At 40.1% G+C, this 15,008-nt stretch overlaps 1 pseudogene across 1 annotated transcript; it reads right to left on the bottom strand.

Moving 5' to 3' along the window:
- Positions 1-642: 642 nt before the first annotated feature.
- Positions 643-14,750, bottom strand: LOC108315994 (annotated as a pseudogene). The gene is made up of 4 exons (XR_005202959.1): positions 14,644-14,750; positions 7,514-8,381; positions 4,399-4,596; positions 643-922 (listed from the first exon to the last, which is right to left on the bottom strand). The product of XR_005202959.1 is annotated as an ER membrane protein complex subunit 3-like (transcript).
- Positions 14,751-15,008: the final 258 nt, after the last annotated feature.

Raw genomic sequence — 15,008 nt, 5'->3', positions numbered from 1 at the left:
TGTAACAATAACTGGAGGAGACTGGTCCCTGTTCTTGCGAAGCTGCTTTGCAGTTAACAGTAACGTTTGGGTGAGCCACGCAGTAAATGACTGTATAAATCAGGGATGGAGGTCGACAGAGAGGTATTTGTTACAACAATACAGCAGTAGAAAGGTGGTAAGAACAATTACAGGAGACAGGAGCCTATTCTGTCCAAACACCCCAACAATCAAATTCCATGCATGTTTAACTCAAATATTGAGATATGTGTTTTCATTCAATGCTTATAGCCCAGAGTTTTGACTGTTTAGATCCCTCTTCCATACGAGTAAACAAATATTCTATAAATTTAGAGTATTCTCCCTGCTAGCTAGTTGCAGTCAATGAGGCCAAGGGCAGTTTGTGCATCTAATTGACTCTGGCAGGTCAGGCTGGAGCTCACTAGGAAAGCCTCAAGGGCATCTGCTTCCTTTTTTTGCATTTCTGATATTTCTGCTGAGAAGAAGCTGAAAACAAGGTGGACATCTGAGCAGTTTCTTCAAAAGTCTGTAGGTGATGGAGGGTAAAGCACAGGACATCCTTGCCTTCAGCAATTGTTTCTGGGCTCAGACACTGGGGAGCTGCTTCTGCAAACCTCTGTCAACTAAGCTTTGTGTGATCTGTCAGAGGAGGGAGAAGTTTTTGGGGTCTGAAGAGACAGGTGCCGACTTGCAGTAAGGAGACCCTGAAAGGCCAGGTAGCACATAACTCCCCTGTCCTGTCCTCTGGCTAATGATGCTCAGTGGGCTTACAGCTGCTTTTGCCCCAGACACAATTTCAGTGTCATTGTGGACGTAGAGAATGCCACACAGAAAAAGGAGCCGCGGCCGAGGAGGCAGCGGACCGGAGAGGCTCACAGCTTCTGGGCACCAAGGCTGAATTCCCCGTTCCATTAGAGACAGGCTAGGAGGGGCCAAGCGCCATCGGAACAATTGTCCCTGGCTGAAGCCTGGGACTAGAGGAAGTCCAGTTTACTCTAGTGCAGTGCTTCTCAAAGTGTAGTCCTGGTCTGAACCAGAAGCACCAGAGCCACCTAGGAGGTTGTTAGAAAGGCACCCTGAGTTTCTGATTCAGAAGGTCCGGGTGCAGCCTGAAATTTTGCCTTTCTAATAACTTTCTGGGTGGTGCTGATGCTTCTGGTGCTGTATTTATTTTTTAAGATTATCAAACACACAGAGTGGGGAGAAGAACAAGAAACTGCTTGTTCACATCTACAACCATCTGACCCTTGACAAACCTGACAAACACAAGCAATGGGGAAAGGATTCCCTATTTAATAAATGGTGCTGGGAAAACTGGCTAGCCATATGCAGAAAACTGAAACTGGACCCCTTTCTTACACCATATATAAAAATTCAACTTAAGATGGATTAAAGACTTAAACGTAAGACCTAACCCCATAAAAACCCTAGAAGAAAACCTAGGCAATACCACTCAAGACATAGGCATGGGCAAAGACTTCATGACTAAAACACAAAAAGCAATGGCAACAAAAGCCAAAATAGACAAACGGGATCTAATTAAACTAAAGAGCTTCTGCACAGCAAAAGAAACTATCATCAGAGTACAGGCAACCTACAGAATGGGAAAACATTTTTGCAATCTACCCATCTCATAAAGAGCTAATATCCAGAATCTACAAAGAACTAAAACAAATTTACAAGAAAAAAACGAACAACCCCATCAAAAAGTGGGTGAAGGATATGAACAGACACTTCTCAAAAGAAGACATTAATGCAGCCACCAAATATATGAAATAAAGCTCATCATCACTCGTCATTAGAGAAATGCAAATCAAAACCACAGTGAGATACTATCTCATGCCAGTTAGAATGGCATTCATTAAAAAGTCAGGAAACAACAGATGCTGGAGAGGATGTGAATAAATAGGAACACTTTTACACTGTTGGTGGGAGTGTAAATTAGTTCAACCATTGTGGAAGACAGTGTGGTGATTCCTCAAGGATCTAGAACTAGAAATACCATTTGACCCAGCAATCCCATTACTGGGTATATACCCAAAGGAGTATAAATCATTCTATTATAAAGACATGCACACATATGTTTATTATGGCACTGTTCACAATAGCAAAGACTTGGAACCAACCAAAATTCCCATCAGTGATAGACTGGATAAAGAAAATGTGGCATATATACACCATGGAATACTATGCAGCCATAAAAAGAATGAGTTAATATCCTTTGCAGGGACATGGATGAAGGTGGAAATCATCATTCTCAGCAAACTGACACAAGAATAGAAAACCAAACACTTTATGTTCTCACTCATAAGTGGGAGTTGAACAATGAGAACACATGGACACAGAGAGGGGAACATCACACGCTGGGGCCTGTCAGGGGGTGGGGGGCTAGGGAAGGGTTAGCATTAGGAGAAATACCTAATGTAGATGACAAGTGGATGGGTGCAGCGAACCACCATGGCACGTGTATACCTATGTAACAAACCTGCATGTTCTGCTCATGCATCCCAGAACTTAAAGTATAATAATAAAAAAAAGAAAGAAACTGCTTGTTGCATTCATTGGGCACCAAGCTTGTGGCCCATTCCTCTGAGTTCTGGCCTGGGGCCCTACGTTCTCCTGTCACCCTATACCACCCCCAACTTTGTCCGATTCCATCTAATTTCATAGTCTACAAATTGCCCACGATGTGCTGGGACATGTTACGCCGAGACCACATATTAACAGGGGAGACAGACACAACTGACTACACACTACACTTAATGCATGATTTAAGAGCTACAACATATCTAGAAACCACCAAGAAAGGAAAGATTTTAACAGTAGGATCACATCTAAATATTCACCATCATATGAAAGATTCTTTGCAGACTGCTCCTCATAATGATGATAATATACTTTGCTTGATTTGAAGACGCACATTTATCATACTTTGGTGTTTCTGAGATTCAGTTGCATCTTACAATTGAATGTGTACATTTAATGTGGTTTATTCTGCTTGCCAAAAAAGAAAAAAGCTGACAATTAACAGATAGTTCAGTTTTTTCAGCTGATGACAACCTAGACAGAGGGAAATATATTAATAACATGGCACTAATGTGCTAGGCAATATGCTAAATGTTATGCGGACATCTCATTTAATCCTCACAACCAACCTAACATAGAGAACAATTATCAAAGCCATTTTTCCAGGCAAGGAAACAAAGAGAAATAGCTTTCCCAAGGTCACCAAGGTCACAGCAGGCAAGGAGCAGAGTTAGGATTCAAATTCAACCCTGTTTGGCTCCTGAGTTCATGATCTGAATCTCAGGTGCTACCTGTTCACATCTCTCTTCCTTTACTAAACTGGTTCCTCTGCCTGGAAGACTTCTGCCACTCTTCTTTCTAAGACTTGCTTGTGGATGGGCACGGTGGCTTCCGCCTGTAATCCCAGAACTTTTGGAGGCCGAGGCGGGCCGATCACCTGAGGCTGGGAGTTCAAGACCAGCCTGACCAACATGGAGAAACCTCGTCTCTACTAAAAATAGAAAAAATTAGCCATGCAAAGTGACACATGCGTATAATTCCAGCGACTCAGGAGACTGAGGTAGGACAATCGCTTAAACCTGGGAGGCAGGGGTTGCGGTGAGCCGAGATTGCACAATTGCACTCCAGCCTGGGCAACGAGAGTGGGGGAAAAAAAAAAAAGACTTGCTTATCTAGATAAGGCAGGGTCAAATGGTACATTTCCTGTAACTGTTTCCCTGACCACTTGATACAGCTTGAATTTTTCCTCCTCTGAACTCCCATAGCAATCTTGTCACACTGGTAGAATATAACTTACTATATTGCATTAGAGCTGTCAACTCTAATGTCACACTGTAATGAGGAATAAAGTTATTCCTTATTACTCAGTTGAATAAGGAATAACTTTATTCCTCATTACAATGTGAGTGTCTTAAAGGCAGAGACTCTCTCCTACTCTTCTCTATATACCCAGAGCCCAGTACAGTGAGTGGAAAACAGTTGTTATTGGCTGAGCCGCTTAAAAAATGTGTTTTCCCTACTTGGTTGAGATACAGAGAAAGCTTTACAGACTTATAAATGATCATTTATTGAGTACAAACTACTGACGTAGTAATAGCTAAGAGCTTTATATGCTCTTATTCTTTTTGTGGGAAGAAATGAGATAATCAGTGTAAAACACTTAAAATAGCGTATGGCACATAAGGACTCAATCACGTTATTATTTTTATTGTTATCACTATTTAACCATGGTGAAAATTCACTGAAGTAGTTACTATGATTGTCACTATTCTATAAATAAGGCAACTAATAGGCGGAGAAGTAACTTATTCCCTGTCAAACAGACAATGAATGGCAGATTTTGATCATTTATGTGTATGCATCAAATCTTACCTCATGGATACATTTTTCATAATTCTACACAGCACACGAGAAATCTGTGCCTGTTCTCTAGGCTTGACTCCAGTGCCTGTTAGTTCTTCTGTACAATCATGCTGGAGCTGCTCACTGATCTGTAGGTGCTGCTCAACTCCAGGTTTTCTTGTTACCAAAATCTTTTCTTCAGCCTCTCTGCTCCCAAACCTGGGAGACCTGAAAGAAAAACCTGGCTGACTACAGTCGTGTCTCTGTCCTAGGCTGCTGTTCTGCTAACAACTCTCTCCGCATCCCAAGCCACAGCTTTGGTGAGCTGCTTAAAATTGACTATCAAAACTCTGATTCAACCATTAAGACACACGCATGCGTATGTTCGTCGTAGCACTTTTCACAATAACAAACACAGGGAATCAACCCAGATGCCTATTAACAGTGGCCTGGAAAAAGAAAACTTGGTGCATATACACCATAGAATGCTATGCTACCATGAAAAAGAACGAAATCACGGCTTTTGCAGCAACATGGATGCAGCCGGTGGCCATTATCCTAAGCAGTTTAATACAGGAACAGAAAATTAAATCCTGTGTGTTCTCATTTATAAGTGAGAGGTAAACATTGAGGACACATGGACACAAAGAGGAGAACAATAGATACTGGGACCTACTTGAAGTTGGAGGATGGGACTGAAAAACTGTCTGGTACTATGCTCACTACCTGGATGACAAAATCATTTGTACACCAAACTCCAGCGACATGCAATTTGCCCATGTAACAAACCTGTACATGTCCCCTCTGAACCTAGAATCAAAGTTGGAAGGAAAAACAAACGCAAAAAGAAACCCCTTCGATTTGAAGAAACATGGAATAGTCAAAACTTGTCATTCTAAAGTTGAGCCACAAGGAGGCAGTAGTGTCCTAGCCATAAGGTCTGAAGATGCTGGCATATTTATTCCAATGCCTTCTCTAGACTTACAACCTTGAGCTTTGCATATTTCATTTACCAAGTTACTATAGTTACCCAATGGTATTTTAAAAAATATGATATTTGGGATTTATATTACAAAGAAATAATTTCAATCTTAAAAAGAAAGTCGAAGTATAATTTTACATGTTTCTTTTAACACCTATTCTAAATAACTTTCCTCTTAGGCTGCATTAAAGAAAGATGGAAAGAGATAGAGAAGAAGGCGCAGGAAGAGAGAAAGCAGGCCCAGGCTTTATTCTTAGCATTCAGACCTGCTCAGCCAAACTCCACATCTCCTAGGCCTTCCTAATCTGCCTGCAGTTTGTGATAGTCTTCATCTTGTTTCTATGTCAGTAAAAATGACTATGCAACCTGTCCAGTCGGATTAATCAAATTAAAGAACTGTCTTGATTTTGTTTCCTGTAATTTAGAGACTCTGATTTATTTCTCAACAATAAAAGGAGTTCCCTGACTTCATGGTGTCCTGATGGTCCAAAGTTACAGAAGGCTTCAAGTACAATGAGTCTAAATCAAAAGAAGGGAATTCTTTTTTCAGTTCTGTTGAGAAGTAAAAGATCACCTTCTTTGTTTCCCCAAGGTCAGGATAAATGAGCTGTGAATGATCACATGTATATGGATATGGATAGATAGGTAGATAGATGGATATAGATATATGATATTATGCTTATGTGTTTCATATATACAATGTGTGTGTGTTTGAAACAGGCAATGTGCAAAGTATTTTATTGTATTTTATTTTTTTGAGATGGGGTCTTGCTCTGTCACGCAGGCTGGAGTGCAGTGGCGGGATCTCAGCTCCCTGCAACCTCTGCCTCCTGGGTTCAAGTGATTCTCCTGCCTCGGCCTCCTGGAGTAGCTGAGATTACAGGCACATGCCACCACACCTGGCTAATTTTTGTATTTTTAGTAGAGACAGGGTTTCACCTTGTTGGTCAGGCTGGTCTTGAACTCCTGACCTCGTGATCCACCCACCTTGGTCTCCTGAAGTGCTGGGATTACAGACATGAGCCACTGCCCCCAGCCGTTTTTATTCTTTAAAAATACTTTAGATTTAAATAAACTTGAGGATAAATCCTGGGTCTTCATTATCTTTAAAATTTTAGCTGTGCGGCACTGGGCAAATTAGTTTCTTTGAACATCAGAATATGAATATATATATGCATTTCTTTATTTTCAACTTTTTTTTTTTAAGAGAAAACAGGATGGTTTAATTTGTGGAGTCAAGAGTCGTTTGTTCTTAATTACTGCACTCAACATGCAAATTATATTCACCTCTTGGTACAGAAATGGCATCCTGTCACTTCCCTGGGACCTTTAACCCAGACAAAATTATTCTTGGGCACCCTTATCTATGTGTCTACCAACAATTGCCGTTTCTCCCTTCTTACAGCAATATGTGAATTCTCTTTTGTTCTGAGCAACTGGGAAAGAAGGCCTTTCATCCAAGGAAGTAGCCATTTCCAATATAGCACCACTGATTTGTCAATGGATTTGATAGATTTGATATAGTGACATGCAGATCAAGATTTGTATTATTTATAACCTGTCTCTGATGATCCCAAAGGCACTTTAGAATCTGGCAGTGCCTCAGGGTCACTGATTTTCACTGGACAGAATTAAGGGTTATAGAAGGTTTGCTGAGTCTGTCCTGGCCCTGGGTATTCACTTTGAAGAGAGTTTGTTTGAGTAAGGTTTTGACATATTTGCTCTCTATGTCTATGTAGGCTCAAAATGAACAATACAGGGAGATTCATTTTGTTCGTCCATAGTTTCTAAACCTTTGGTAGTGGAAATGGTTTACTTGTGTAATGAAAGTTAACAATACTAACAAAACTAATGGTAAAACACAGGGTGTTTGGATCCCAAGAAAACAGGAGTTTCCTGTGGTTAGATGTCAGGCTGACTGCACATAATACCTAGTTATGATGAACAATGCTTCCTCCAAAGACTGGATTTCTGCTAAGATTTTTATATATTACCAGTGGCTTGAACTTACTCATGTAACCAATCACCACTTTGTATCCCAATAACCTATGGAAAAATAAAAAGTAAAAAGGCATGTGTATTAAAATGTTAATCATAAAATGTAGACGTGATTATATGGGTGTTCATTGTAAAATTCTTTTAACTTTGCTGTATGTTGGTAACTTTTCATTTTCAAATGAAATAAATGCTGAATAAATGAATAAATATTGAAAAATTGTAAGAATATTATAAGAAATAGAGGTCTGTAATACCTCTTTGAACATGCCTTCGAAGTGAAGGTCTTTTGCCATGAGCTCTTCTTTGACATCATCTAGTGCCCACTGGTGATCCATCAGCTCCAAAGCTTCCCACTCTGTCTTGAAAGCTTTGTTGGTGTCTGCGGGCATGGCCATGGCTGCTCCTGCATCATTCGTGATTGGTCAGTGGCATTATCTTGGCCTAGAATCAGAGAGTAAATGCTCGGAAGCCCAAATCCATTGAGGAAGTACCTGGGTGCAGAACTCACTGAGGATGCATGTAATGCAAGGAATTCGATTCCTTGCTGTAACACAGGCTGAAAACAGAGGGTCAGGGGAAATGGGACCTTGCTTGTGACAAAGCCTGAGAATGTCATGTTGATCCATCCACCAATAAGAATCATAGGAAGAACATTTGTTGTTACATTCCCTTTCATCATGCCTGTCAGCATAGTAGGATCAGTCACAAGAGAAGGTGGCACTACCTTCCTTTTAGTTTTTTTTTTTTGGAAAAATCCATCTTCTGGGTTGTTGAAGTAATATTTTTGTGTCAAGAAAGACTGTTTGGGAATGTATTTTCCATTTTCCCTGAGGACTCTGCTTTGAATTAGGACTTGACTCTCAGACACTCGTTCCTAGGTGAGCTTCTTATCACTCTGCAGCAGGATGACACATAGTGGTGGATCATGCCTATGAAGAAAGCGATAATTACGATGGGTAGGACCACCTAGAGGCGGATGTTGGAGTCCAGCAACAGTTCCGGCCCTTCTACTTCACTGAAAGCTGGCTCCCAGCTGGGGATGGGCAAAATTCTCTTCGGGAAGCTGTTGCTTCTCTTCGACTTCACCTTCGGGCCTTCTCATGCCCCTTTGCCCAGCTAGCCCAGAACTCTGCAGTAGTGGCAAACCCAGCATACTTCCTTCAGCTGGGCTGGCCGGCCTTCTATTTCCAACTTTTATTTTAAGTTCAGGGGTACATGTGCAGGTTTGTTGCATAGGTAAACATGTGCCATGGTGGTTTGCTGCACAGATCATCTCATCACCCAGGTATTAAGCTCAGCATCCACTAGCTATTCTTCCTGATCCTCTCCCACTTCCCATCCCCCACCCCCAACAGGCCCCAGTGTGTGCTGTTTGTTGCCCACTGTGTATTCATGTGTTCTCATCATTCAGCTCCCACTTATAAGTGAGAACATGTGCTGTTTGGTTTTCTGTTTCTGTGTTAGTTTGCTAAGGATAATGGCCTCCAGCTCCATCCATGTCCCTGCAAAGGAGATAATCTCATTCCTTTTTATGGCTGCATAGTATTCCATGGTGTATATATACATGTTCTTTATCCAGTCTATTATCGATGGGCATATGGGTTGATTCCATGTCTTTGTTATTGTGAATAGTGCTGCCATGAACAGACATGTGCATGTGCCTTTGTGGCAGAATGATTTATATCCCTTTGGGTATGTACCCAGTAATGGGATCGCTAGGTTGAATGGTATTTCTGTCTCTAGGTCTTTGAGGAATCATCACACTGTCTTCCGCAATGGTTGAACTAATTTTCACTCTCACCAACAGTGTAAAAGTGTTCTTTTTTCTCCATAATCTTGCTAGCATCTGTTATTTTGTAACTTTTTAATAATAGCCATTCTGGTATGAGATGGTATCTCATTGTGGTTTTGATTTGCATTTCTCTAATGATCAGTGATGTTGTGCTGTTTTTCCTATGTTTGTTCACTGTGTATATATCTTCTTCTGAGATGTGTATCTTTATGTCCTTTGCCCACTTTTTAATGGATTTTTTTTTTTTTTTTTGTAAATTTGTTTAAGTTCCTTGTAGATGCTGGATAGTAGATCTTTGTCAGATGCATAGATTGCAAAAATTTTCTTCCATTCTGTAGGTTGTCTGTTTACTCTGTTGATAGTTTTTTTTTGTTGTTGTTGTTATTGTGTGTGTGTGTTTTTTTCCTGTGCAAGGGCTCTTTAGTTTAATTAGATCTCATTTGTCAAGTTTGCTTTTGTTGCAATTGCTTTTAACATCTTTGTCATGAAATCTTTGCCTGTGCCTATGTCCTGAATGGTATTGCCTAAGTTTTCTTGTAGAGTTTTTTATAGTTTTGGGTTTTACATTTAAGTCTTTAATCCATCTTGAGTTGATTTTTATATGGGGTAAGGAAGGGGTCTAATTTCAACTATCTGCATATGGCTAGCCAGTTCTCCCAGCACCATTTATTAAATAGGAAATCCTTTCCCCATTGCTTGTTTTTGTCAAGTTTGTTGAAGGTCAGATGGTTGTAGGTGTGTGGTCTTATTTCTGGGTTCTCTATTCTGTTCCATTGGTCTATGTGTCTGTTCTTGTACCAGCACCATGCCATTTGGGTTACTATAGCCCTGTAGTATAGTTTTAATTTGGGTAGCGTGATGCTTCCAGCTTTGTTCTTTTTGCTTAGAATTGTCTTGGCCACTTGAGCTCTTTTTTGGTTCCACATGAATTTTAAAATAGTTTTTTTTTTTTCTAATTCTGTCAAGAATATCAATGGTAGTTTAATGGGAATAGCACTGACTCTATAAATTATTTTGGACAGTATGGCCATTTTCACAATATTGATTCTTCCTATTCATAAGCATGGAATGTTTTTCTATTTGTGTCATTTCTGATTCATTTGAGCAGTGGTTTACAGCTCTCCTTGAAGAGGTTCTACAAGGGCCTGTATTGCTAGATACTTTATTCTTTTTATGGCAATTGTGAATGGGATGTTATTTGTGATTTGGCTGTTGGCTTGCCTGTTGTTGGTGTATAGGAATCCTAGTGATTTTTGCACATTAGTTTTGCATCCTGAGACTTTGCTGAAGTTGCTTATCAGCCTAAGCAGCTTTTGGTCTGAGTTGATTGGGTTTTCTAGATATAGGATTATGTCATCTGCAAATAAAGACAGCTTGACTTCCTCTTTTTTATTTGAATATCATTTCTTTCTTTCTTTTGCCTGATTGCCCTGGCCAGAACTTCTAATAATATTTTGAATAGGAGTGGTGAGGGAAGTCAACCTTGTCTTGTGCTGGTTTTCAAGGGGAGAACGCTTCCAGCTTTTGCCCATTCAGTATGATATTGGCTGTGGGTTTTTCATATATGGCCCATATTATTTTGAGGTATGTTCCTTCAAAACCTAGTTTATTGAGATTTTTTTAAAATATAAAGGGATGTTGAATTTTATCAAAGGCTTTTTCTGGATCTGTTGAGGTAATCATGTGGTTTTTGTCTTTGTCTTTAGTTCTGCTTATGTGATGAATCACATTTACTGATTCGTGCATGTTGAACCAACCTTGCATGTTGGGGATGAAGCCAACATGATCGTGGTGGATAAACTTTTTGATGTGCTGCTGGATTTGGTTTGCTAGTATTTTATTGAGGAAATTTTCCTTGATGTTCATCAAAGATATTGGTCTGAAGCTTCTCTCTGTTTTTTTGGTATCTCTGCCAGGCTTTGGCATCAAGATGATGCTGGCCTCATAGAATGAGGTAGGGAGGAGGTTCCTCCTTTACCATTTTTTAGTAGGAATGGTACCAGCCTTTCTGTGTACCTCTGGTAGAGTTTAGCTGTGAATTCATCTGGGCCTGTGCTTTTTTTTTGTTTGCAGGATGTTTATTACTGTCTCAATTTCAGAACTTATTATTGGTTTGTTCTGGGATTCAATTTCTTCCTTGTTCAGTGTGGGGAGTGTGTATGTGTCCAGGAATGTATCCATTTCTTCTAGACGTTCTAGTTTATATACATAAAGGTGTTCATAATATTCTCTGATGGTTTTTTGTATTTCTCTGGAGTCAGTGGCAATATCCCCCTATCATTTCTGATTGTGTTTATTTGAATCTTTCTTTTCTTCTTTATTAGTCTAGCTAACAGTCTATTTCATTATTTTTTTAAAAAAACTAGTTCCTAGATTCGTTGATTCATGTTCATTGTGGCACCGTTTGCAATAGCAAAGACCTGGAACCAACTCAAATGCCCATCAATGATAGACTGGATAAAGAAAATGTGGCACATATATGCCATAGAATACTATGCAGCCATAAAAAATGATGAGTTCGTGTCCTTTGTAGGGACATGAATGAATCTGGAAACTGTCATTCTCAGCAAACTGACACAAGAACAAAAAAACAAACACTGCATGTTATCAGTTATAGGCAGGTGTTGAACCATGAGAACACACGGGCACAGAGAGGGGAGTATCACACAATGGGGTCTGTTGCAGGGTGAGGAGCTAGGGGAGGGACAGTGGGAGCAGGGAGGTTGGGGAGGGATAACACTGGGAGAAATACCTGATGTAGGTGATGGGAGGATGGAGACAGCAAACCACCATGGCATGTGTGTACCTATGCAACAATTCTACAAGATCTGCATATGTACTGCAAAACTTAAAGTACAATAAAAAAAGGAAAAAAGGTAATTTCAGAATGTCACATATAACAGGAGACATTTATGTAAAGTTTTTAAAAACAGACGTGACATAAAAATATAAAAGCATACATGGGGAAATATATTCGTTTTCTTTTGCTGTGTAACAAATCAAATTACCACAAATATAGCAACCGGAAACAATATCTATTGATTATCTCATGGCTGTACGGTCAGGAGTCCGGGTACAGAGTAGCTCATATGGTTTCTCTGCTTAGTCTCACCAAGCCTAAACCAAAGTGTCATCAGGGCTGCATTCCTTTCCTGAGGTTCTAGGAATGACCCTACTTCCAAGCTTAGATTGATGGCTGATTTTTGTCTTTCGGTTGTGGGACTGAGGTCTCTGTTTTTTGTGCTGGCTACCAGCTGGGGGCTGGTTTTTGTTCCTAGAGGCTGCCCACAGTACTTCTCATGCTATCTGTGTGTCCCTCATTGAACAACAAACAATAGGTCAGGTCCTCTGATGCTTTAAATCTCTTTGACTTCCACTTGCATCACATCTCTCTCACACTAGTGAGAGAAAGTTTTCTGAAAATCATGTGATTAGATTAGATCCACCTGGACAATCCAGGATAATCTCTCTATTTTAAGGTCTATAACTTTAATGACATCTGCAAAATCTCTTTTGCCATGTAAGGTAGCATGGTCATAGGTTCCAGTGATTAGGGCATGGACATCTTTAGAAGGCAATTCTGCTACCACCAGTAGGAGAAGAAGCTACACGAGAAGTGACATTCTGACTTTAGGATAGTGGTTATCTATGGGTAGGGAGGAATAGATTAGAGAATGGCATAAAAAAGACTTAAGTTCTGTAATTTCCTACTTTTGAAAATTGGAATCCTAAGCAGAGGAAGTGCAAGTCTGGAAGAGCAAGGTTTCTGAGGAAGCAGAATTATCTATCTAAAGCACAGATAGAGGCATTTATTTTGAATTGAGAAGAGATGTCTTTTCTATTGTATTAGTCACTTGGACTGCTATAGCAAAACACCATAGTCTGAGTGCCTTAAGCAACATAAATCTATATGCTCAGTCTTCTGGAGGCTGGGAAGTCCAAGATCAAGGCATGTCACTTTCTGGCTTATAGATGGCCACCTCCTCACAGTGTCATCATGGGGCAGGGACACCCCCCCCCACACACACACAGAGAGAGAGAGAGAAAGGGAGAGAGTGCTCTTGTGTCTCTTACAAAGGCACTAATCCCATCCCATTAGACTTGTAACAAGAATACAGAAGGCAGTGTAGTGAATATCTTCGAAGTACCAAATAAAAAAATAACTCCCTGCTAGAAGTCTGTGCCAGTAGTAAATCCTTTAAGAATTAAGGTGAAATATATATATTTTGTTGAACCAACAATATATGTATATATCACTAAAAGACTTGCATTAAGGGAAAATTTAAAAGGAGGCCTTCAAGGAGAAAGAAAATGCTCATAGACGGATGTTCTTATTTTCTTCTTACCTATCTTTTGAGTCACTAAAATTTCTTCTGCTTTGTCTATTTTGTGTCAAATGTATCCAATGAAATCTCAGTTTCAGCTATCCAGATTTTCAGTCCTAGACACAGAAAAGTTGAGCAAAAAACCAAAAGGTAAGTATGTGGGTAGATTTGAATTATTATGGATTGCCTAATAATAACAACATATGTATAATAGTCACTCTTTTTAATACATCTACTAGTTAAATACACGACAATATTGGCAAGGTGATCTAAAAATAAGCCGTGAGTTACTTAGCTTCAATGGGAATTCCCAGCGGAATCAGCTAGTAACCATTTTTTAGCTAATGAGCCTAGTGTTTGCTTTCTAATCAGGATGGGCCGAGCTGCCCCCAGGGTTTTCAGGCCATACTCTGCCATCTCTTTGGCCAACTTAAGCCCGCAGCCTTTCTGAATGGCTAGACCTGAACCTCCTTTGTTAGCGTGGTGCTTGGTACTGTATTAACAGGCATAGAGAAATGATTGTGTAATTATGCTTGGGGAAGTATGAAAGAAGTTGCTGTTAAGAATTTGAAGGTTTCTAGTTTTCCTTTCTTTGTAGTTTTGGAGTTGTTACACGATAAGAGCAAAAATGTCAAACTTCAGAAAAGCTTTTTAAAGTCTTTGATTGCAGGAGCTTCTGAGGAATGAACTTACATATTTCTCTTTATGCAAAAAAGGTCTTAAAAAATAATGTCAGCTCACAAGAGTTGACAGTTATGGTACATTTTCTCTTCTGTGAATTTCTCCCGAGTTCAGAGGCACCCACACCAACTCAGAAAAACAGGATATGTTGTGCACCCGTAAAAGACAGAAGCATGGTAATGTCTTCCCTCTGTCCTTCCAGGATTTTCCCTGCTACTTTGTCCCCCTCTGTTTCCACCACTTCCTGTCATTACTCCATCAGGCACTTCCTTTCCCTATCAGTCCTCTTTGTTCTCCTGCACTGGAGGTGTCTAAGAGTCCCCTCCCCGCCCTCTCAATATGGTGCTCATTTCTGTTACATAAGATGTTTTGGTCTGCTCCTCAGCATCACTACTCTTCTTCCTTTTGGGAAAATGAAACACTTGGGTTGGGGGCGTGAAGAAAAGAGAATTTGATTGTCTTCAGCACTATATTCAAGTTAGTAATTAAGACCTCACCACTTTGCAGGGTACTTACTGTTTGATTCCATTGTACAAACGGCACAATTGAGACAAGATCTCTTTCCTATATCTTGTTTCTTGTTTCTGGTGCTGAAAGCCCACATTATGCCAGAAACCTGGAAGTCTGGGGAGGCTAATACTTGAGAGCTCACTACAAGTGGTGGGAGGAGATGAGGACATCAGCGATAGACTCTGGGCACTTTGTGACTCAGAAAGAACTGTCTCCCAGAACTCCAACCATATAAGATTCTGAAACTAACCATATCTTTAATTATAGATATCCCCTATAATTATATACTCTGATGTATATGGAAGTGCAGAATAGAACAAGACACACCTGTCCAATTGGTGAAATTCTTCTC

This window comes from Cebus imitator, unplaced genomic scaffold, assembly GCF_001604975.1.
Source record: "Cebus imitator isolate Cc_AM_T3 unplaced genomic scaffold, Cebus_imitator-1.0 Scaffold181, whole genome shotgun sequence".
Lineage (NCBI taxonomy): Eukaryota > Metazoa > Chordata > Mammalia > Primates > Cebidae > Cebus > Cebus imitator.
Note: the sequence above shows the minus strand (reverse complement) of the source record. Positions and strands in the feature narration are given on the sequence as shown.